The sequence below is a fragment of the Ostrinia nubilalis genome, chromosome 27, assembly GCF_963855985.1.
Source record: "Ostrinia nubilalis chromosome 27, ilOstNubi1.1, whole genome shotgun sequence".
Lineage (NCBI taxonomy): Eukaryota > Metazoa > Arthropoda > Insecta > Lepidoptera > Crambidae > Ostrinia > Ostrinia nubilalis.
In genome coordinates, this window is record NC_087114.1 from 2,292,799 (window position 1) to 2,316,324 (window position 23,526).

At 35.5% G+C, this 23,526-nt stretch overlaps 1 protein-coding gene across 4 annotated transcripts in view; it reads left to right on the forward strand.

Moving 5' to 3' along the window:
• The window catches only part of LOC135084894 (zinc transporter foi), a 75,022-nt gene that overhangs the window by 32,944 nt on the left and 18,552 nt on the right, over positions 1-23,526 (forward strand). Inside the window, exon 1 of one of the 4 annotated variants that reach the window (XM_063979637.1) lies at positions 310-412. The exons of the other annotated variants lie outside the window; for them this stretch is intronic. The gene's annotated coding sequence lies outside the window, so the exon portion shown is untranslated. Of the gene's footprint in view, positions 1-309; positions 413-23,526 lie in introns of those variants that run through there. 4 annotated transcript variants of the gene reach the window in all.

The following is a 23,526-nucleotide window of genomic DNA, read 5'->3' on the forward strand; positions in this document are numbered from 1 at the left end:
TATACTGTGTTGTTTACATTTACAATTATGTATATCGATTGACGCATACAGGCAAATTCTAATGTAAAACTCTACTTCGTCAGTCCACTACAGATAATCTTAAATAAAAGGTATTGAGCTATTATTACACATGAAACAATTCTAATTTTAAAACAAAAAACAAGCGTCACGTAATTTTCAACGCATTTTCCTCTCCGCGACACCAAAAAATAGGCATAAAACCCCGCACCAACACACCTGTGTAATCTGTGACCGGTAACGCGTCGTTACGGCCAGCTAACGGCCGCGATAGCTTATCGTAGCGTCGTTCCGAGCCTCGTGCGCGCTGCGCGTGCGTTCTAAATTTGAATTTCGTAATTCGAAGTGCAGTTTTCTTTTTTTGTTTTGTGCCAGTGATGCGATTTTGTTTTTAGTGAGTATTGTTGTTTTTTTTATTGCGTGTGCTTTTTTCACTGTCATGGTAAAAATGCGTACTATATTTTTCCCGCGGATTTGCTCGCTTTTCAAACTTCGTTTATGTAATTCTGGTATAATAAATATGTTACTGCATCGTAGTAGACCTTTCTAGAGATTTATTTCAGATTGAGTTATGCATTTTCAGAAACTTACTTGTTTGGATAAATAAAGTTACGGTCAAAGTTAGGTGGTGCAACTCAGCCTTATTGTTTTGAATCGTCCCCTAAACGTCTACTTTAAATTTTTCTTTTATAATCACGCAGAACAAGGATATTATTTTATTTATTTTAATCCGTTTAAAGATGAATTATTGGTTTTCTATATGAATACGCAACACGAGCCGCTCTTAGCGTGTTAAATGACATTTGTAATCGTAAGCGGAGCTGAAAATCGATGTAATCGATTATCACAACATGGAATACTAGCTCTTGCCTGTGGCTTCGTCTGTATAATCTTTGATTTTTCACAGAAATGATTTGATTTTGTACCAAAAGCATATGAAAATGCATTTTCATGATGAATTGACTCTCCATAAAAACTGTCGTTGCGAATTTCAGGTCATTTAAGATTTATTTTAGTTATCACAATCAAAGGTAGCCTATTTTGTACTTTTTCTAAGTGTCATCCATTTCTAGGTCAGCCAAGATTCATCGAAATCGGTTCAGCCACTTGGACTATATTGTCGCCAAGAGCTTTTCTACGGCGACTAAATCTCGGATAAACATACAAAGATACATTTTTATATGCATATCCTTGATTTCGAATTTGCACCCAGCGGCGTTCGAACCCGCTACCAGTCAAAGCCAAACGTGTTTCTTTATTATTATTATGAATTATAAACACGGGCCTGAGCCATAATCTTTTTATATTTACTGCACATTGTAGTCCGTCCTTCAAAGATGTTAGCGGTCGCAGTAACATTTCTTCTTACATTATGCATTTCTATTTTTGTACTTTGTTATCTTTAACTGATGTATTTGTGACAATACATGAGAATTAGACTAGCGATCTGCCCCGGCTTCACTTGAGTTGATCATCATCATCATCGCAGCCATAGGACGTCCACTGCTGAACATAGGCCTCCCCCAATGCTTTCCATGCTGCCCGGTTAGTAGCGGCCTGCGTCCAGCGCCTTCCTGCTACCTTTATGATGTCGTCGGTGCCTAGTGAGTTTTCATCAAACGCGCTCACTAGTGAGCGCGTCAAAAAATGACATTAAATGTATGGGCATTTCTCTGTAAGCTCGTACAGGTCCCATACAAATGCTGTCCTGGCAATTATTTTTAACATTTTCCAAAAAACCATGATCCATTTCAAAGAAAATTGACTATTATTTTAGTTAGATAAGGAGTCCCACTGAAATTATTAATATTTTCCGAGTTATTAGCGATTTTCCAAGAAATCATGACAGGGGACTGTTAATTGAGACAGAGGACTGTTATACTTTAAGAAAAAGTCATTTTAAATTGATCAATTATTTATTATTTTATAGAAAATCAATAGTAAACAAAATGTCTTTATAAAAAATTAACAGAAATAACAACTTTCCTTAATAAACATTCATATCAAAAATTAACCTTAACCTCTGAGGCACTGAATTCCGAGTACCACCCGTTCCTGCTATTTCATCATCAAATCTTTGAGTGGAATTTTTGGTCAATTCAGGTTCAGCAGATTAAAGATTTTCCGTTATAATGCTCACAAGAACCACTGTTGCAAAAGAAGCTGACACTTTTCATTGTTAGTCATCAACATCATTTCAGCACTGGACGTCCACTGCTGAACATAGGCCTCCCGCCCTCCCCCAATGACTTCCACATTGCACAGTTGGTAGAGCGGCCTGCATCCAACGCCTTCCTGCTACCTTTATGAGGTCGTCGGTCCACCCACAAGGTGGCTCGGTGTCGCTTGTCTCTCGCTGCGTTTTCCGGTACTTGGCCTCTACTCCAGAACCTTGCTGCCTCATTGTTAGTGTTTTATATTTATTTGGAAAGCCGAGGATGGACCAGGAATGAATACTTGCGACCTGATGCACATATTTGTGCAATTTCAGGCAGAGGACTGTTGCCAGGGGACTGTGTATTTCGGCTAGATTTCACAATATTTACGAAAATGATGTTAAATAGTGTTTTAAGAATCTACCGATCAATTGAGACATAAATATTATATCAATTTATACTTTATTAAGAGATTATTAAGTAATTAACATGCATATTATGACTTACCAGAGGACTGTGTGTGGTGGCGATTCAAGCGCGTGTTCACCTGACAAATGACGCTCTGACACTAAAAAAATAGGCATCTCAACGCCGCATTCGGCAAGGTTGCCTATTTTATAGCAATTGCATTTCATTTCACTCAAAAAAAACATCGTAGCTATTATAGTTTTTTTATATTATGAATTTAAATTTTTGGCAGGGGACTGTATTAAAATTCTGGGGACAAAATTTACAGGAGTTTACTAAATAAATAAAATTGGTAATGAGAGCTTGTTTTACGAAAATAATATAATTTCATTATTATTCTTTATGCTATGAGCTGCCAGATGTATGTAGTTTCAATATCTTCTTCGTAAATCTCATTTCTAGGCGGAAATGCAGTGATGGGGACAGCCAGGGGACTGTATTTTTCGGGCTTCAATCGAGTCTAGAAAAAAACTAAAAATAGTTATGGTTCTAAAAACAAAGGGCCCGTAAAGTTTTGGGGTTAAAGTTTCATTACGAGTGTGTTTTTTTTTAATATTTTAATTGCTTTTTGAAAAAATCGTCCGGGACAGCCGATTACGAGCTTACAGAGAATCGCCCGTATGACGGATTGTACAGCGCCCCTAGCGGGAAACGTTCAAAAACTAAAATTTTCATACATTTTTTAAACGTGCTCACTAGTGTTTGACGTAAACTCACACTCAGCTCACAGTTCACAAATAACTCAAAACACATTGCATTTCGTCGAAATACGAACTTGTGTTTGTTCGCACCGAGACTCGAATACTGATCCCCCACCGAGATAAAGGTTTTTTATGCCGTCTGCATACTTTGGCAAAAATATTTGCAGATTGTATCTAACGCTCGTATTCACAAACATTGCTATGAGGTCTCACAGTGCGCGACGCACAGGGTGACCCACGAACTGATCATGTTCGTTCGATTGCTGCTTCACGTAAGTAAGCTTCGTTTGTGAATACGGGTGTGGGACTGTTTAGTGTTGGACAACTATAAATGAACATTTTTATGATGCTTCATACTTGTCTTTTACACAATCTATACTAATAATATTATAAATGCGAAAGTAACTCTGTCTGTCTGTCTCTCTTTCACGCCTAAACCACTAAACCGATTTTAATGAAATTTGGCATAGAGATAGTTTGAGTCCCGGGAAAGGACATAGGATAGTTTTTATCCCGGTTTTTGAAACAGGGACGCGCGCGATAAAGTTTTTCTGTGACAGACAAACAAAATTCCACTCGGCAAAGCCGCGGGCGGAAAGCTAGTATTCTATATAATAATTCTCTTATATTAATATGTGACTATATTTGATGATCTCATTTCAAATCAAAAGCGTATCAACTACAAATAGGCCCTTGTATTATTTATATACGAGATAACATAGTGTCTGTACTCAGAACTTTATCTCAAGTACGATTTGAAGTTCAACCCGTTATGTCACAGTAATTAAATATTAAGATAAGTAGACAGTTTTACTGTTTGTAATACTAGGGTCAATTCGCTTGTTTTCGTCCACATCGTCCTAACGACGGAATACTTGGTATTAAAAAAAATAGAAAAAAATAACACTAAAAAAATTAAACTGGAAGAAACTTCTGGATTTTAACAATTAATTAGGCCCGATTCGACCAAACTTTTATCCGGGAATAACTCCTGGTATAACTGGCACGTTGACAGTTTCAGTATGGGAAATATGTCAAAATGTGGAATAACTGACGATTTATTCTGAGATTAATATTTTTTACTCTTGTTTGGTCGAGTCCACCCATAATCTGTTAAATTTTACATACAGTTTAATTCTATTAATAATTAATTAATTAATTTTCCTTAACAGTCAGGAGTTTCCCGGTTTCATGGAAATATCTTAGATTAAATAGCGCTATAATTACCTAAAATGTTGGCAAAAGATTCAAGGTTTGTATGACTGGACATCTTCTAGGTTACCTAAATGTTACAAAATTTTGTATTATTAAATAAAAAACATGAAAAATAATAACTAAAATAGCAACAACTCATTTTATGATCACTCTAAACGGTCATAACTAGTGCTCATCACATTATTATTTGCCTATAACGGGACTCAAACCCGCAACCGCATTTCGTATGTCATATTTAGGACGAAATACTGTTTCTACAAACACTGTTGCATTTTTATGTATGTAGTTTTAATAGGTTTTAATTTTTCAAAACGGCATGAAAAGCGAAACACAGGTCTCTTATTTCCTTGCATTAGGTGCTATTTTCGAACAAAACATGCAGTCTATCTACTGTCGGCTGTACATTAAGGATATTACAATTCGCCATCGAAATAACGATAAAATTCCATCCGAAACTATAATAACGAATACAATTTTCCGTCTCGTTTTTTCCGTAACGAAACACGAGTCGTTAAAGTTAAACGAATGCTGATTCATTTCTGCCTATAAATAAATGTGAACAATCCATCACGAATTCACGATCACATACATGCAATTTTTCACTCTACCTGCATAATCACAAAGCCTATTATACCTTGCAGAATATCCTACGTGCAATTTTAAACTCTGCCCACTCAAATTTAAAGTCGGTTATGTTTTGTAGTAACGCCGAAATTCCAAATAAGCCAACTAAAATTGGACGCTAATTGAAGAAATTACAGTCCAAAGTCCAACGCGCGTCGGCTTCAAGTTTTTTGCTGAATGTCCATAGAGTAAAGGCTCTGATCCACAGATAATGTGCAGCTGTAAAATCACTCGTAAAATTATAGTGCGGTGATATTTTTATTATTTTTAAGTGTGCTTGGTCACTTTATGGTTTATAAAATATCTTCTAAGGTTGATAGCTACTAAAGCTTTCTTTTAGGTCTTTATCTTTAGTATGTTGTGTAATAAAAGCAGTATATTACTGTATAAGTCAATAAATAAATATGCTAAATAATTTCTTTAACATTTTCGCACACCATGTCCCCAGAAAACTGAAAAAGAAATTCGAACTGATCAACCTTTTGTATAAAATCTATTTTACTTATTGCACAATATTAATACTTTTGGCCAGTGTTGGGAGTGTAGGCTAAATCCTCCATTTAACTTAGTAAGTAACAGATGATGATGATTTTCTTGCAAGGACATCTTAATGTCATATCCAACATAGGATAATCTCAAGTTTTTATTAATATTATATGACCGCTGCTATATTTTATTACGTTGTACGCCCCAGTTATCACACAAGATATTCCAGTAAAGTGATACTTAACGGCTTATCACTGATAAACGGGCGTTATCGTTGCGACGCAAAACAATGGCTTTAACGTCCCCGTTATACTTTAACGAGATTAACGATATACTTATCAACTACAATACAATCGTTACAGGCGGATGTGGCGCCCTCTACGTGGATTATTGATAACAATATTAACAATGTAATTGAAAGCACAAAATTTCTATTGTGAAATATGTTGTAAGTGCTTAAGATGCCACTTTGTGATGCTTGATGTGATGATAGCTATGCTATGTAAAATTGTGTAAAACTCATAAAAAGTAAAAAAAAAACTCATAACACTCATTTTATTTTTGCAAGCAGGCTCTTAAAAAGCTCTTTTATTTTTTGTTCCTACTTTAATTGTGTAATTTGGCTCAGATTGAATATACTGGTGTAACATTATGGCTTAAAATATGAATTAAAATTATGACTTATGGCCGCGACTTCGTACGCGTGGATCTCGTTTTACCCCCTTAGGGAGTTTCGTAAAATCCTTTCTTAGCGGATGCCTACGTCATAACATCTACCTGCATGCCAAATTTCAGCCCGATCCGTCCAGTGGTTTGGGATGTGCATTGATAGATCACTATGTCAGTCAGTCACCTTTAAGTTATACATACGCTCACCTAGCAGTATAATGACACATCTACTTTTTTCTTATTTTACAGAAATGAGGGTCAAAGATTTTACAAATGTTTGAAACGAAGTTATGAGTTCATTTTACATTTTATCATGGATTTTATGGTTTCCAGGTTCTGTCAGGTTCAGTCCTGAAGTTGCTAAAACCATACATCTAAATAATTTATTTAGATACATATCAATACACCTATCAAACAAAAATAAGTGCGGAAACTGATAAATAGCATAGCACGGCTTGGAAGCGCAGGTTTATAAAGAGCGCACCTTCGTCCGTCGCGTAGAGTGCACGTAACGGCCGTGTAACGAGCACGTATCGTTATATCTCGTTATCGTAACGGAGTGTCTTGGTGATAAATATTTTTTTTTTCTTTAATCAGGTAAGTGTGATAAAATAATCCTCCTTTTGTACCTGCAGTCGGGTGGATGTGTTTTTTTAGTAATTTACTTAGTTGTAACTAGCATCCTGCCCCGACTTCGCACGGGTGCTAAGTATACATAAGTATGTATAAACCTTCCTCACGAATCATTCTATCTATTTTAAAAAACCGCATCAAAATCCATTGCTTAGTTTTAAAGATCTAAGTATACATAGAGACAGACAGCGGAAAGCGCCTTTATTTTACACTATGTAGTGAAATCATCATGACTTTCGTAAAGGTCTTCAACGTGTAAATGTGGATATAGCTTTAAACTAACGCGCTAGCAGAAGTGTGTTTGCGTTCAGAATTAGCAGCACTGGGAAAGTTTGACTTGGTGGTGGAGTGGAGAAGAGTATTCATATATTTATGTAGTGTTATGGTATGGTTTTTTTGCCTGCGACTTCGCGTCAAATCTGAGACTGACTTCGCGTCAAAATTTAAATCTTATACCTACCTACCTACATTTATGATTCATCAATCACTAAAAAACTACATATTTATTTTGATACTTCTATCTCTTTTCTTTTGTTTTTTTATTATTAGTAGGTACTTTCGAATTACTTTTTAAATTATTTTCCCTTGGAGTCATACGCCCAGCAGTGGGCTACCAAACAGTGATATCAAATAATGGACTAGAATTTTTAAAATTGCAATTCTAGAACATTCGAACTATCACACCAGTCCATTATTTATTATGCAACGATTATCCAATATAAAGAGCGGATTATACATATTCGATTCCTAGTTAGATAATGTAATTTAGAATTGACACGCCATTGTGATGTATAATTTAGATTATACGCTTAATTTGTAATGATTATGCGTTATTTTTATAAGTAAATCTGCGTAGATTACTGTTATTCACCCAGCAACAGTGGTACACATTTGTGGGGCAAAAATACGTCTGTATATTTTTCATAATTATAATATTTTTAATATTATTGTTATACATACAATACGCAAGCTATAGGAGTTATATATTTTTATTAAAGTTCTCGCTACAACCTTCATAGATCATCATCTTCTACATCGCGTAAGTACAAAAAATATCGGTAAAAAATCAAATATTTCAATGAAACAGTAAAAATCAGAGTTTTTTTTTATGCAGAACAAGGCTAATTTTGACCGCACTGAGTTAACTATAATTTTTATTCAATTTTTAATTAGCTTTTCTTCCTTATAACTGTGTACAAATATTTGTATATGCGTATATTATGAGGCCTTTTCAACCCGTCTGGCCAGCGTGGGGAGTGTAGGACGAATCCTCCATTTGCCTCTGGTAAATTAGAGAGGGTCGTGCTTCTGCAGTGGAGATTAAATGACCTGATGATGATGAAAGATACTTTTATTTCACGTGCCGTTTTAACTTTTGTATGTTTTTGATTGACAGTTTTTTTGTACGATTTATCTAATCTTCTAATCTATTTCTAATCATAAATTATTTGCCTCTACAACAGGAAGTGCCCGGCGGTATGTATTTATGTTCTTCATAGTATTTGATTTTATTTGATTTGCCGCTTGTTTGCACTTATCGTGCACTTTCACTAGGGCTGTCAAAAAGTTTTTTATTTTTTGTTCCATTATTGGATTGTTATAATTCACACATTTTATTGTCGTTTGTAAAAAGGAGATGGAACATTTAAAAAATGTTAAGATCGCATTAAACATGCGAGGAATACAAAAAAACAAAAATCGAAATATTTTATTCAATTTTGACCACTAGTGGCACTTATGAACGTCAAAATACAGTAAAAAAAAAATACTTCACCGTTAAGCATTGACTTAAAATATGGAAAACCATGTGTTTAAAGGTGTACAGGCATACATTCCCCACTGATGTTCGCATATGTGTCCCTTAGTCGCCTCTCCGAAATCCACTGGAATAGGGTGGGTGGTCCTATTTACTGCCAGAACCAGAATTTTTTTTTCACATTTTTTTTTTAAACAAATATTTTAATTGACAGCCCTGCGTCGTATCAACGCTTCAGAATCAAAACCGGGTCACAAAGCACGGGTTTAAGTTAACGATAGCGCCACTTTAATGTTGTTTAGTTTATATTGATAAAAAATACCGTGATTTATTTGTTGTATCATTATTAGGCGTGTATGCGCGTGATACTGCTTGTCCGGTTTCCGGTTTATAAATGTAAAAAAAAAAAAAAAATTTAAAATATTTCGTATGTAGGCCCCTTTTCATGACTTAGTTAGCCATTTGTGTATTTGATGACTCAAAAAAACCCTAGATTCCTGGTATGAAACATGCTTTCAGATTCTATAATTTTTTTGTTAAACAATTTGATTATTTAAAACTGCCATAGTAAATTTTATCTCTATGCCTATTTTTTTTTCTGGCGTCTCTTTTTTTCAGTGCGCTATTCTTGTTCACACTTGTATTTTTTTCACTCAAAATTTTTTGAAATCCGTTATCACCAGTAACATGGTCCTTCAATAACAGGAAGTAGTGTCTGGGAAACGCTTGCGCACGGCAAATATTTGATCAAATAGAGCTTTGACCCCAATGTTTGGTCGCATGTGCAAAACGTGTATAAATAAGAATATTTATTCCAAAATTCCTTTATTTGCATGGACTATTAAAAATAGTGCTTACAAATCGTCAAATATTAAAATAAAAGACTAAAAAAAACTTTAATGTTTTTCTCTTATGGAGCCTTCACGTGTCTCATAATCATTTTGCTCTACCAGCGCTTCAAGACCATGTTGGTCTTCACGACAAGTGCTGAGAAGAAACGCCCCAACAAACTTATTCATCACCACTGTCTGCCGGTTAAAATTCTATGTATTTATATGTAATCTTAGTAATTTATTATGGGTCTAAGGCTAGGCTATTGCACACATAACCATCGTTGCCTTGTCTGAATATACTCACCTTCGATATCATCATTCTGTACTCGTTGAGAGGATGTGTTAAGGATATGTGTAAATCATTTCGTAATATCACCAGCCTTTAGAGTTGAGACAATGTGACTTATCAATTCGATTTGAATCGATTGATCTGATAGATCGAGCGAATAGTTAAGAATTACAAGTACAGTGTAAACTGTTTATAACGTCACCCAAAATGACGTAAATCTCTGTATAACGTCGAAAAAGGCTCTGCGGCTTCGCCCGCGTGGAATTTTGTCTGTCACAGAAAAACTATATCGCGCGGGTCCCTGTTTCAAAAACCGAGATAAAAATAGTGTCCGACCGAATATGGATTTTCAGCCGAAAACGGAAACGAAAACGAAGCTTCGGCTGCAGTCTCATTTTCGGCCGAAAACGAAAACGAAAATGACCTTCAACTCTCAAATTTCAATCTGTGATCAAATAATATCTTGTAAACAATATGAAATTACCTATGTAAAAACTTTGAAAACCATTAATGTTTTTACCAATAACATAATGACGTTTGACAGTTGATTTTGATAAGGATTTATTATAGAAAAACGGCATTAAAACACAAAAAAAATATTATGAATTCTTAGTAGAATATTATTTCCGGTGTATATTGAAATCCTACATGGAAAGTGAAGAAGAAATAAAGGGTGTCCAGTGGAAATTGTTCAACTTCAAAAATGAATACAAATAAATCATATGACTTTTTATTATTTATTACTAATGCAAAATGGAGTTTATTAATGCGGATTGCAATGTCGTTTAAATGATGCCCGTTTTACTATAGGCACTCTCACAGCCGGACCCTTACATTCGCAACTATGCGAAAGCAAATCGTGCTAATAATTTTCCTGCAACTTCACGGCGGATATTTTCTTACAGAACCTGAATTATTCAAGGATAGTTTGCTGTCAACTTTTGACTTGAGATATCCCCTCAAGAGAAAGTCGCACGGTGTGAGATCTGGTGACTAAGGCGGCTAGGGTATGTCCCTGTACCTGCTGATCATTTATTTGAAAAAAAAAAAATAGTCCTCAGTGTCTCCATCGAGGTCCTCTCCGTGTGTGGTGAGACACCTTCTTGCTGAAATAGAGTTCCGTAGTTGTCCGGGATGCAGTTGCAGTTGTGGTATCAGACATTCATCGATCATTCGACAATACATTTCAAATACTTATTGCTCAACTGCGAACGCTCTGTAGGCTCCCGATCAGTGACTCATGGCGTATTTCAAATCCGCATTACTCTATTTTGAAACAATTAAACTTAATGAAAACTCTTTGGTTTTATTTGTATTCAAATTTTGAACTTGGGAAATTCTCGCTGGACACCGTTTACAATGTAACCTCACTTCACAACTTCAAAAGTCTGTTCAAGTCTGATTGGAACCATGAGTGCACCAGATTCACTTCCGAAGATATCAGAACGATAAACGTCACCATCTTGTTCACGTATTTCTGATATTCGGTTTGGCCGAAGCTTCGGCTGGTTTTTGGCCGAAAACGAAAATATGACCGAATGCCCATTTTTTGGCCGAATATGGCCGAAAACGAAAACGAAAACGAATATTCGGTCGGTCACTAGATAAAAATTATCCTATGTCCGTTCCCTGGACTATCTCTATGCCATATTTAATCAAAATCGGTTCAGTGGTTTAGGCGTGAAAGCAAGACAGACAGACAGACAGAGTTACTTTCGCATTTATAATAGATGTATACTTGAGGCGTTCTATCATAAAGGAAATTCGTTTCAACGAAGTTTCACGCGTAACAAAATAGACGCAGGTCACGTAGGTACCAATCAAGGCTGGTACTGGTGCGCACTTGGCCTTGAACTCAGGTTTGACTTATGTAGAGCACATTCTGTAGACCATAGAGTAAACATTGTGAGTCAATAATGATATCAGAGGGGAGTGAAGGCCAAATCAGGAATTAGAGGGGTCGTGCTGAGCAGTGGAGTCTAAATGACCTGACGATGATGATGATGATGATGATTTGACTTTAACAGCCTTTTTCCGTAGGTCTCGCTCTTTTTATGCATAACAAGGCAGATATTTGACCACAATCGCACCTGATGTTAAGTGGGATGCAATCTAGGATGATGATTTGGCTTTCAAAGCCTTTATTCTTTACTAGCTTTTGCCGCGGCTTCACCCGCGTAAAATTTTGTGCCACAGATCGGCATAAATTATAGCCTATCTGGGTTACAACAAAATAATACTGTATAGTTTCAACAAAATCCGTGCAGTAGTTTTTGCGTGAAAGAGTAACAAACATCCAGACATCCTTTCTAACTTTCGCATTTATAATATTAGTATTAGTAGGATCGTAGATCTCGCGATTGAGAAGTTTCTAAACATCTTAAGAGGTGATCCGTACCATCCCCTATTTCTTCACCACCTTCAAGTTTGTCTTCCAGTGACTTCAAATCCAATATTCCATTTGCCTTTGGAAAGGTTCGTGCTCCTGCAGTGGAGATTAAATGACCTGATGATGATGAAATATCTTCAGATTTGACTTCAACAGCCTTTTTCCGTAGGTCTCGCGATGAAGAAAATCCAAAAACTAACACTTTAGAGGTGATCCACATCATCCCCTATTTCACCTCCTTCAAGTTTGTCCTCCAGTGATGTTTTCCCAATACTGAGCAGAATTAATTCGAGTATGCTAACGGGACTATTCCCACATTCGTTCCCACCGCTGCGACTCCAGTATAGCCAGGACCGCCAATAAAGACCCAACCAGTGAAGGTCAACTTTGTCCCGTTTCCCAATATTCCCATTTAAATGTAACATCCCAGATTTTATACCCACTATCCCCAACTTGCAGAATGATCTTGCAAAATTCTAATTTCAACTTACAGTGACAATGTCGTCAGTTCATATAACGCGTTCAAAGTCAAAGTCGTCTGTCCACCGGACGCATATTAAATGCGACTGAATTTTGGCTTCACCGCGACTCCAGTCTAGTTCAAGGCGTCGCAAGTGTGCGTCACTCGGCCTTGGCGAGTTCGTTATACAACGAGTAACGACGTTAGTTTCATTAAAAATTATCTACCTACAGTACATTAAACTACGTTTGTTTTTGCAAATTGCCTGTTATAGATCGTGCCACCCACGAAGACGCGCCCAACCAATTTTTGGTCGAGGGAAGCGCGGGGTGCGAGAGTAATCAAAAAGAAGTATATAATTCCCAGCAATTTTTACTTCTTTGTGAAAGTACTCCAGTATTTTAAAAAACCAAAAAGTGTAAATTCGCCAAATAGATGCAATATGGCCAGTTTCTCTGTGGTTGAAAATTCCGGGTGAAGCTTCCACCTTCAGCCTAATCATCATCAAGTTAGAATGAAGCCAAGAGCTTCTCCGTAATGGACAAATAACTATACTATTAAGTAGTTAAATTGAAAAAACTCATAGATTTTCAATCGAGAGTGACAAAAAATATTTTGATATGCCAAAGCACGTATTCCAAACTAAAAGTACGGCATCAACGAAAGTGACAACGATTTGCATGCGCAAGAGTGTCAGTCTAGCAGTCGTGATGGCACGTGTCGGATCAATTTTACACTCGTTCGAATTTTGTGTGTTCAGCTTTTGTGTCAATTGGTTATACGTATAACAATACTGATGTCAGTTGAAATGTGAGTGATGCTTCGAATTTGGTTTGTGAATTTACCGGTATATCTAATATACTAACGTAATAGACACACAAAAAGAGGCTGAGAAAGATGACTGAGTTTCTTCCGCCACTTCTTCTCAGCACCAGCCCATATGTTGTCCCGAAGTGGTGGTAGGGCAAGCTATATTTGAGACGTGTATAAGTGCCCTAGAAAGGGCCTATGACTGAATATACTGAGCAAACTTATTTATTTAAAAAATAATAATTCAATCCTATCGAGTTAACTGCGCACCTCGCTGGAATGCGACTCTCCCTCGTCAGAGCGGTCTATTCCACTTTGATCACCTGGCTTTGATGACCCAGGTGATCAAAGTCCACTTTCAGCGACAATTTAGTGTCCTTTGATCACCCACGGATACTATGCTCTGGGTGATCAAAGTGGACTCCAGTTAAATTACTATTTTAGTGTCCTTTGATCACCTATAAATAAATTATAACTCTGAATAGTCACATACATGTCCAATTTGTTTGTTGCGGTTTTTAGAAAATATCAAAAATGTTATAAAACAAAATATGTAAGTATAACAATTGGACATGTGACTATTCAGAGGTGTGATTTGTATGTAGGTGATCAAAGGACACTAAAATTATAATTTAACTGGAGTTCACTTTGATCACCCAGGGCATAGTATACGTGGGTGATCTAAGGACACTAAATTGTCGCTGGAAGTGGACTTTGATCACCTGGGTCATCAAAGCCAGGTGATCAAAGTGGAATAGACCGTCAGAGCGTGGACGTGACGTCACGGCTGCCAGGTGCGCAGCTATCTTGTTAATTGGTAGGTTTTGATGGAATATATCAATGAAATTGAGATTTTCTGATGCACATTTATTGCAAGTAAGAACACTGTTCCTAGACCACAGTAATAGAGAAACTTTTTTTTTTTTTATTACATAGACAATATTTTATTGCTCTATGACCAAACCATTCATCAACATACAGCCAAGAGCAATATTCTAAATAAAATTATTATATACTTAACACCCTCTCTATAATTTTAATTTCCACATACTGTTACTATGTGTAAAATGAAAATCTGTTTACATTAATACTTAGACAACAAATGATCTCTTAAAAATACAAATGTTTGAGTTGGTAAAGATTTTGTTAAAATGTCTGCTAATTGATTGGAACTGGAAATATAATTAATCTTTAATATGCCTTCTTCTACCTTCTCTCTTATAAAGTTATATTTGACATCTATGTGCTTAGTTCTTTTGTGATAGATAGGATTATTTATCAACTTTATTGCACTTTGGTTATCTACGTGCAGGGTAATACAATCATACATTTCACCTAGGTCAGATAACATTTGTTTCAACCACATAACTTCCTTAGCAGACTCACTAGCGGCTACAAATTCCGCTTCTGTTGTAGAGAGGGCAATAGTCTTTTGTTTTTGACTAGACCAAGTGATTGGTCCTCCATTCAATAAGAAAATGTATCCAGTAGTAGACTTCCTAGTGTCTAAGTCACTTGCAAAATCTGAATCAGAATATCCTGTAAGACTGCTGCTCTCTCCATAAGAAATACATAAATCTTTTGTATCAATTAAGTATCTTACAATGCGTTTCGCGGCATTTACATGTTGTCTTTTAGGACTGTTTACATATCTGCTTAACAAGTTTACTATAAAACTGATGTCTGGTCGTGACACAGAACATAAGAACAACAGTGAACCTATTAGTTCTCTATACGGAAAGTTTACAATTTCTTCATCTAGATTTTTAGAGATTGTTACATTTACATCAGATGGGGTTTTTACAGGATTAGCATCATTCATGTTAAATCTTTTTATGATCTGTTCTATATAATTTCTTTGATGAATGATAATGTGATTATTATCTTTTATTATTTGCATACCCACAAAATAAGTTAAATTTAATTCTTTAATTTTAAAAGCTTGTTTCAAATAGACTATAATTTGTTTTATCAGGTCTTCACTTGAGGAGACCACAAGACAGTCATCTACAAAAATTAATAAGTAAATTTTTATGCCATTAAATTCTCCTACATATATACAATTGTCTGCCTGTGACTGTGTAAAACCATAATCTTTTAGAAAATTAGTGAACTTTTTATTCCAACATCTGGATGCTTGCTTAAGGCCGTAGAGAGCTTTATTCAATTTTAAAATATAATCATTACTCACTGACACTCCCTCTGGGACTTCTAAATATATGTCCTCATCCAGATTGCCATTTAGAAAAGCTGTTTTGACATCGAACTGTTGAATTGCAAAATTGTATTTAGCTGCGAGAGATAGAATAATTCTAATGGAATCATACCTGATAGTTGGTGAAAATATTTCTTCATAGTCAATGCCCTTTACTTGCCTGAACCCACGTGCACATAAACGAGCTTTATACCTTGTTACCTCTCCATTTTCATCTCTTTTTATGGCAAAGACCCACTTGGCAGATAAGGTTCTTTGGTTTGTTCTTTTGACAGCAGTCCAGGTCTTATTTTCTTCATGTGCTTCAAGTTCTTCATTGACAGCTTTAGACCACTTATCTTTTTGGGAATCCCTCATGGCCTCTTCATATGTGGATGGCACTGTAAATTCCACAAAGTTTGCTTCATAATTTCTATTATATCGAGGTCTTAGATTTATTTGTCTTTCTTCTATGTCTTCTATCTCTTGAGATGGTTCATAACTGGGATCATCGTCTTCTTGACAGCTGTGCAAACTTTCAACTGAGTTTTCTAATGTCGATGAAGTGTCATTGGGATCGTGTACTTGTGTGTCTTCTTGAGTTTTGTCATCTTCTTCATCTACTAAAATTTTTGATATATTTCTTCTCATTTCAGGTGCTTTGTCTTCGTCGAAAATTACATTTCTTGATATTTTTATTTGTTTATTCCTTGTATTGAACATTCTGTAATTGTTGTTGTCGTATCCTACTAATATCATTTTCTCACTCTTCTTCTCTAGTTTCTTTCTTAGTTGGTCTGGTATGTGTACATATCCTTCGCTTCCAAACACCCGCACATGATCCAATTGAGGTTTGACACCAGTCCATGACTCAAAAGGTGTTTTATTGGGAGATTGACTTGAAGAAGTCCTGTTGAGTAGATATACTGCTGTATTGACAGCTTCTGCCCATAAGTATAATGGGACATCTCGAGCATATAACATAGAGCGAGCACTCTCTACTATGGTTCGAAACTCCCTCTCTGCACGTCCGTTCTGTTCTGGAGTGTAGGGTGCTGTGAGCTCATGTGTTATGCCTTCTTTCTCCATGTACTCCTTAAATGCAGTATTGACATATTCCTTTCCGTTATCGGTGTGTAAGATTTTGACACTGTGCATGTATTTGTTCTTGATCATGGCATTATAGATTTTAAAATAATCTAATACATCACTTTTATTTCTCATAAAATACACACATCTGTAGCTAGTCTTGGCATCTTTGAATAACACGAAGTATCTCATACCTTGTATTGATGTCTGACTCATTGGGCCGCATACATCGCTATACACCAGATCCCCTGGCTGTATTTCACTTCTTGAAGATTTTCGAAACGGTAGCCGATGTTGTTTACCATAAGCACATGCTTCACAGGTGTAGTTTTCTTCTGCATTGCCTTTTATTTTCAAACCTTCAGCCACATTGTTAACATTCATGTTTTTGATTTCTTTCAAATTTATGTGACCCAATCTTTCATGCCACTTTCTAATGTCAATATTGTCTTGTACTAAATTGCATTTTGCAGGAATTACTGGCTTAATATTCAATTCATATAGGTTATTTGTTTTTATTTCTGCACTCATTACCACTTCTTTGTTCAAATAAATGAATGCACTATTTCCTTTCTTTGTAATTGAATAACCTTGACGCATTATTACACCCTCGGAAAATAAATTTCTTCTTAGACTTGGAACAAAAAGTACATCATTCAATATTCCTGAATGCCATTTTCCATTCACATATCTTTCTATCATTATTCTTCCAATTCCACATACTTCAACCACATGTTCATTTCCGAGAGTCAATGTCTTTTGATTGCATTCCTTCAAGTCCAAAAATATGTCTCTTTTGTAGGTTATATGAGCTGAAGCGCCACTGTCTAAGATCCAAATATTCTGATCACTTAACTCAATCTTGTTTTCTATATTAAATGCCAGCATATTATCAGGCTTCCTTGTAAACCTTTTTGGTGCTCGACATTCCTTAGCAAAGTGACCTCTCTTTCCACAATTATAACACTCGAAGCGATGTTTGTTATTTTTGTTTTGTTTTGGACCATCACTATTGTGTTCATTTGTTTTTGATTGTCCTTTGCCTTTAGAATTTGTAACTAACAAGGCAGTTTCTTGCTCTTCCTCACAAGTTAAACTTGCTTCTTCATCAAGTAGACGGGCAGTCAAATTGATGATATTTTGCTTTGAAGGATCTAATGACAACCAAGCCTGTCGAAGAGTTCTATACTTTGCAGGCAAAGTACCAAGTATTTTGGTCATGATGGCTGTATCACTCACAATTTCACCACTTTCTTTCAACTGCTTGGCCAAGTTTTCAATTTTGGAAATGTGTTGAGCAATAGTGTCACTAGGAGACATTTTGTATTGATAAAACCTTTCTTGAATAATCATCTTGTTCAATTCACTTTTTTGTTCGTAAATTGATTCTAGTTTTGACATAATTTCACTTGCAGTTTCACAGTTCTCTATCAAAGTTATTTGTTTCAAGTCCATGTTTGAGGTTATTATGAACATGGCCATTCCGTCATTTTTCATCCAAGTAGTACTGTCTCCTTCTGGCTTTCTTTCAGTTATATCGATACCCTTGGCCTTCAGAGCACACTTGATCTGGAATTTCCATTGACGGAAATTATTTCCGTCGAATTTTTCCACACTCATTGAGCGCGTGTCCATTTTGGAGGTTATGACTCTGCAGTTTTCACACTATTTAACTAAATACGAAGGTATTGTTTTCTACTGATCTTCAATTTCCAGAGATTTCCTGGGCCCATAACCTGTTAATTGGTAGGTTTTGATGGAATATATCAATGAAATTGAGATTTTCTGATGCACATTTATTGCAAGTAAGAACACTGTTCCTAGACCACAGTAATAGAGAAACTTTTTTTTTTTTTTATTACATAGACAATATTTTATTGCTCTATGACCAAACCATTCATCAACATACAGCCAAGAGCAATATTCTAAATAAAATTATTATATACTTAACACCCTCTCTATAATTTTAATTTCCACATACTGTTACTATGTGTAAAATGAAAATCTGTTTACATTAATACTTAGACAACAAATGATCTCTTAAAAATACAAATGTTTGAGTTGGTAAAGATTTTGTTAAAATGTCTGCTAATTGATTGGAACTGGAAATATAATTAATCTTTAATATGCCTTCTTCTACCTTCTCTCTTATAAAGTTATATTTGACATCTATGTGCTTAGTTCTTTTGTGATAGATAGGATTATTTATCAACTTTATTGCACTTTGGTTATCTACGTGCAGGGTAATACAATCATACATTTCACCTAGGTCAGATAACATTTGTTTCAACCACATAACTTCCTTAGCAGACTCACTAGCGGCTACAAATTCCGCTTCTGTTGTAGAGAGGGCAATAGTCTTTTGTTTTTGACTAGACCAAGTGATTGGTCCTCCATTCAATAAGAAAATGTATCCAGTAGTAGACTTCCTAGTGTCTAAGTCACTTGCAAAATCTGAATCAGAATATCCTGTAAGACTGCTGCTCTCTCCATAAGAAATACATAAATCTTTTGTATCAATTAAGTATCTTACAATGCGTTTCGCGGCATTTACATGTTGTCTTTTAGGACTGTTTACATATCTGCTTAACAAGTTTACTATAAAACTGATGTCTGGTCGTGACACAGAACATAAGAACAACAGTGAACCTATTAGTTCTCTATACGGAAAGTTTACAATTTCTTCATCTAGATTTTTAGAGATTGTTACATTTACATCAGATGGGGTTTTTACAGGATTAGCATCATTCATGTTAAATCTTTTTATGATCTGTTCTATATAATTTCTTTGATGAATGATAATGTGATTATTATCTTTTATTATTTGCATACCCACAAAATAAGTTAAATTTAATTCTTTAATTTTAAAAGCTTGTTTCAAATAGACTATAATTTGTTTTATCAGGTCTTCACTTGAGGAGACCACAAGACAGTCATCTACAAAAATTAATAAGTAAATTTTTATGCCATTAAATTCTCCTACATATATACAATTGTCTGCCTGTGACTGTGTAAAACCATAATCTTTTAGAAAATTAGTGAACTTTTTATTCCAACATCTGGATGCTTGCTTAAGGCCGTAGAGAGCTTTATTCAATTTTAAAATATAATCATTACTCACTGACACTCCCTCTGGGACTTCTAAATATATGTCCTCATCCAGATTGCCATTTAGAAAAGCTGTTTTGACATCGAACTGTTGAATTGCAAAATTGTATTTAGCTGCGAGAGATAGAATAATTCTAATGGAATCATACCTGATAGTTGGTGAAAATATTTCTTCATAGTCAATGCCCTTTACTTGCCTGAACCCACGTGCACATAAACGAGCTTTATACCTTGTTACCTCTCCATTTTCATCTCTTTTTATGGCAAAGACCCACTTGGCAGATAAGGTTCTTTGGTTTGTTCTTTTGACAGCAGTCCAGGTCTTATTTTCTTCATGTGCTTCAAGTTCTTCATTGACAGCTTTAGACCACTTATCTTTTTGGGAATCCCTCATGGCCTCTTCATATGTGGATGGCACTGTAAATTCCACAAAGTTTGCTTCATAATTTCTATTATATCGAGGTCTTAGATTTATTTGTCTTTCTTCTATGTCTTCTATCTCTTGAGATGGTTCATAACTGGGATCATCGTCTTCTTGACAGCTGTGCAAACTTTCAACTGAGTTTTCTAATGTCGATGAAGTGTCATTGGGATCGTGTACTTGTGTGTCTTCTTGAGTTTTGTCATCTTCTTCATCTACTAAAATTTTTGATATATTTCTTCTCATTTCAGGTGCTTTGTCTTCGTCGAAAATTACATTTCTTGATATTTTTATTTGTTTATTCCTTGTATTGAACATTCTGTAATTGTTGTTGTCGTATCCTACTAATATCATTTTCTCACTCTTCTTCTCTAGTTTCTTTCTTAGTTGGTCTGGTATGTGTACATATCCTTCGCTTCCAAACACCCGCACATGATCCAATTGAGGTTTGACACCAGTCCATGACTCAAAAGGTGTTTTATTGGGAGATTGACTTGAAGAAGTCCTGTTGAGTAGATATACTGCTGTATTGACAGCTTCTGCCCATAAGTATAATGGGACATCTCGAGCATATAACATAGAGCGAGCACTCTCTACTATGGTTCGAAACTCCCTCTCTGCACGTCCGTTCTGTTCTGGAGTGTAGGGTGCTGTGAGCTCATGTGTTATGCCTTCTTTCTCCATGTACTCCTTAAATGCAGTATTGACATATTCCTTTCCGTTATCGGTGTGTAAGATTTTGACACTGTGCATGTATTTGTTCTTGATCATGGCATTATAGATTTTAAAATAATCTAATACATCACTTTTATTTCTCATAAAATACACACATCTGTAGCTAGTCTTGGCATCTTTGAATAACACGAAGTATCTCATACCTTGTATTGATGTCTGACTCATTGGGCCGCATACATCGCTATACACCAGATCCCCTGGCTGTATTTCACTTCTTGAAGATTTTCGAAACGGTAGCCGATGTTGTTTACCATAAGCACATGCTTCACAGGTGTAGTTTTCTTCTGCATTGCCTTTTATTTTCAAACCTTCAGCCACATTGTTAACATTCATGTTTTTGATTTCTTTCAAATTTATGTGACCCAATCTTTCATGCCACTTTCTAATGTCAATATTGTCTTGTACTAAATTGCATTTTGCAGGAATTACTGGCTTAATATTCAATTCATATAGGTTATTTGTTTTTATTTCTGCACTCATTACCACTTCTTTGTTCAAATAAATGAATGCACTATTTCCTTTCTTTGTAATTGAATAACCTTGACGCATTATTACACCCTCGGAAAATAAATTTCTTCTTAGACTTGGAACAAAAAGTACATCATTCAATATTCCTGAATGCCATTTTCCATTCACATATCTTTCTATCATTATTCTTCCAATTCCACATACTTCAACCACATGTTCATTTCCGAGAGTCAATGTCTTTTGATTGCATTCCTTCAAGTCCAAAAATATGTCTCTTTTGTAGGTTATATGAGCTGAAGCGCCACTGTCTAAGATCCAAATATTCTGATCACTTAACTCAATCTTGTTTTCTATATTAAATGCCAGCATATTATCAGGCTTCCTTGTAAACCTTTTTGGTGCTCGACATTCCTTAGCAAAGTGACCTCTCTTTCCACAATTATAACACTCGAAGCGATGTTTGTTATTTTTGTTTTGTTTTGGACCATCACTATTGTGTTCATTTGTTTTTGATTGTCCTTTGCCTTTAGAATTTGTAACTAACAAGGCAGTTTCTTGCTCTTCCTCACAAGTTAAACTTGCTTCTTCATCAAGTAGACGGGCAGTCAAATTGATGATATTTTGCTTTGAAGGATCTAATGACAACCAAGCCTGTCGAAGAGTTCTATACTTTGCAGGCAAAGTACCAAGTATTTTGGTCATGATGGCTGTATCACTCACAATTTCACCACTTTCTTTCAACTGCTTGGCCAAGTTTTCAATTTTGGAAATGTGTTGAGCAATAGTGTCACTAGGAGACATTTTGTATTGATAAAACCTTTCTTGAATAATCATCTTGTTCAATTCACTTTTTTGTTCGTAAATTGATTCTAGTTTTGACATAATTTCACTTGCAGTTTCACAGTTCTCTATCAAAGTTATTTGTTTCAAGTCCATGTTTGAGGTTATTATGAACATGGCCATTCCGTCATTTTTCATCCAAGTAGTACTGTCTCCTTCTGGCTTTCTTTCAGTTATATCGATACCCTTGGCCTTCAGAGCACACTTGATCTGGAATTTCCATTGACGGAAATTATTTCCGTCGAATTTTTCCACACTCATTGAGCGCGTGTCCATTTTGGAGGTTATGACTCTGCAGTTTTCACACTATTTAACTAAATACGAAGGTATTGTTTTCTACTGATCTTCAATTTCCAGAGATTTCCTGGGCCCATAACCTGTTAATTGGTAGGTTTTGATGGAATATATCAATGAAATTGAGATTTTCTGATGCACATTTATTGCAAGTAAGAACACTGTTCCTAGACCACAGTAATAGAGAAACTTTTTTTTTTTTTTATTACATAGACAATATTTTATTGCTCTATGACCAAACCATTCATCAACATACAGCCAAGAGCAATATTCTAAATAAAATTATTATATACTTAACACCCTCTCTATAATTTTAATTTCCACATACTGTTACTATGTGTAAAATGAAAATCTGTTTACATTAATACTTAGACAACAAATGATCTCTTAAAAATACAAATGTTTGAGTTGGTAAAGATTTTGTTAAAATGTCTGCTAATTGATTGGAACTGGAAATATAATTAATCTTTAATATGCCTTCTTCTACCTTCTCTCTTATAAAGTTATATTTGACATCTATGTGCTTAGTTCTTTTGTGATAGATAGGATTATTTATCAACTTTATTGCACTTTGGTTATCTACGTGCAGGGTAATACAATCATACATTTCACCTAGGTCAGATAACATTTGTTTCAACCACATAACTTCCTTAGCAGACTCACTAGCGGCTACAAATTCCGCTTCTGTTGTAGAGAGGGCAATAGTCTTTTGTTTTTGACTAGACCAAGTGATTGGTCCTCCATTCAATAAGAAAATGTATCCAGTAGTAGACTTCCTAGTGTCTAAGTCACTTGCAAAATCTGAATCAGAATATCCTGTAAGACTGCTGCTCTCTCCATAAGAAATACATAAATCTTTTGTATCAATTA